The sequence below is a fragment of the Nyctereutes procyonoides genome, unplaced genomic scaffold, assembly GCF_905146905.1.
Source record: "Nyctereutes procyonoides isolate TBG_1078 unplaced genomic scaffold, NYPRO_anot_genome, whole genome shotgun sequence".
NCBI lineage: Eukaryota > Metazoa > Chordata > Mammalia > Carnivora > Canidae > Nyctereutes > Nyctereutes procyonoides.
This window is the reverse complement of record NW_026575051.1, coordinates 69,179,797-69,182,444: the sequence shown is the minus strand read 5'-3', so window position 1 is coordinate 69,182,444 and position 2,648 is coordinate 69,179,797.

Sequence of the window (2,648 nt, the reverse complement as noted above, 5' to 3'; positions counted from 1 at the left end):
TGATTAAATATTCATATTCACTCTAGTCTAATGAGACAGTTTCCAGCACTGTTGGAGGGACTATGATTTGTGCCATGCTTATTGGAAAGCAATCAAGACTCTCAAAAATGTCCACACATTTTATATGATAATTCTACTTTTAGAAAATTCACTGTAGGCATAATTATAAATATGGACTAAATAGTGTTTTAGAAAACATTCCTTCTAGCCTTTTTATATTAACCAATTTCAATAGGTAAAATATCCATTCACAGAGGAATTATTATTATTTTTTAAATTTTTTTAATTTATTTATGATAGTCACAGAGAGAGAGAGAGAGAGAGAGAGGGGCAGAGACACAGGCAGAGGGAGAAGCGGGCTCCATGCACCAGGATCCCGACGTGGGATTCGATCCCGGGTCTCCAGGATCGCGCCCCGGGCCAAAGGCAGGCGCCAAACCGCTGTGCCACCCAGGGATCCCCACAGAGGAATTATTGACTAAATTATGACACATCTAATTGATAGAATTTATGAGGACTATTTAACTCATATTTTTGAAACAACATTAATGACACAGAAAGGGTATTGCTATATATTATCAAGTAAAAGAGCAAATAAAATAATATCAACTACAAAACTTGTGAAAAAAGCCATTGATCATATATAGGTTAACTTTGCCCCTGTACAAACGTTTTCCATCTCTGAAATGGAGAAAATACTAGAGACTTATGGTGCAAATTAACTGAGATACTGCATGTGAAGTAACGGGTTCTAGAATTGGTATGTGGCAAACATTCTATACATTTATAAACATTATATACATTATATAGCGTTAGCTCTTATAGGAGAATTAGGTCAGGAATGGGAGAGAAATTTTGCTCTTCTTAAAGAGTCCACAGACGTCTCTTCCTTCTCTGTGTGTGAAGAAAGCAATGATAACCAACTATTGAGAATTAGTGAAGGAAAGGTCAAAAGCCTCTCTTCCTGTTCCAGGGTAATAAATGAACTGCCCCTACCAACATGGCCAGGACAACAAGACATCAGATATTAAATAGTCTCTTGGAGCTCAAATGAAGTAACCACTAAAACACTGTGTCCACTGGCCAAAAGCAAGAGTGACAAGAGCCAGTTCCATATGCTTGGTCTGTGCCACCAGCCTCTGAGAGTGGCCTGTGTCTTCTCTATAGAGTGGGTTCCTCGATGTGTGCCTCCAGCACAGGATCTTATATTTCCAGGGCCATAGAGAAGGGGAATTGTGGCTAAGAGTCCTGTCAGTGGCTGAGGAGTTACTTATAATGAGGTAAACCTGCTAATGTTCTATTTTTTGAGAGATGGATGATTCTGGTAATGAAATAATAGAAAGAACTCTATTCTTCCTACCAGCTTCATGCACATGGGTTACACATGAGATGGGCTCTATTTAGCATACATTTAAGCCTTCTAGCACTTCTTATATTTTTAACTTTTTTTTTGTTTGTTTACCAATAAATGCGTTTGGTAAATATATCAGTCCCTCTTTACATATATGGGAATCAAGGTTCAGTGAGTTTGAATGACCCACCTGATGACTAAGAGAGTAAATACAGGAGCAATGATACAAATGGATTCCTTGAGTCTTCCAGTCTTCTTTGGACCCTGTCTCACTAGAAATGTGGATCATCTTCACTGAGCTCATGGACTACAGCTCAGCTCTTTGGTTCATATTTTGAAGAGGTCTCTACACCCCTCTAGGTCTAAAAAAGCCAATGTCCAGCTTCCTATTGGGCCAGTAGAAGAGGACATAGATGTCTGTTCTCTGCTGTGATATCTTTATAGCATTGCACTTGACACAGAGCCTTCTTGGCTGTATCCGTCCTGGGGAAGTATATCTGAAATTGCTTTCTCCTAGGAGTGGGATGCACAGGGTCACCACCAAACTGGGAGTATAAAACGATACCAGAGTTAAAAAAATAATCCAGAATTAAAATAAGTACATAAAGAAAATCTCTGCAAAGCCACAGCTCTGACTCTGACCATGTATGATCATTTGCAAACAGCTTGGTGTATTCTATTACTTCACAGTTTTCTTCAAGAATGTTGGTGGATATTTGCTTTTCATTTGTTCAACTACAAAAACATTTTAGGATTTCCCTCCAAAGTATCAGGTGACTTCAAGTTTCCACTTCTGAAAAAAAAAAAAAAAAAAAAAAAAAACCACTCACTGTCAAACAACAGCTTTTCAGCTCCCAAACGTTGGAGTTGCAGTAATCATAAGGCTTTTTCCAGCCCCGGCATCATTACATCAAGCACCATGATACATACAGGACAGGAGTCATTTAGTTCTGATTTGAAAAAAACATATATATATTTTGATCAACCCAAGCATTTTCAAATTGAAAGCATAATTGTGGTATTAGAATTAGAAGTAGAATTTAGGAGTACTCTGCACGGTCACTGAATCTTTTGAAAATGTTTTTCAATCTCAACATTTCAAAATAATATATACCTTGTTTTCATGTTTTTAATAATCCCTTTTCCAATTAAGCCCATCAGTTACAAATATATAACATTCAAAGTTGAGTTTGCACGAACCTTGTATCAGGACAGCCAAATACTTTTAATTGGATTATTGTGAACAGAGTAAAAAAGGGATGGTTTTGATGGGTAGAAGATTTAAAGGATGATTTTC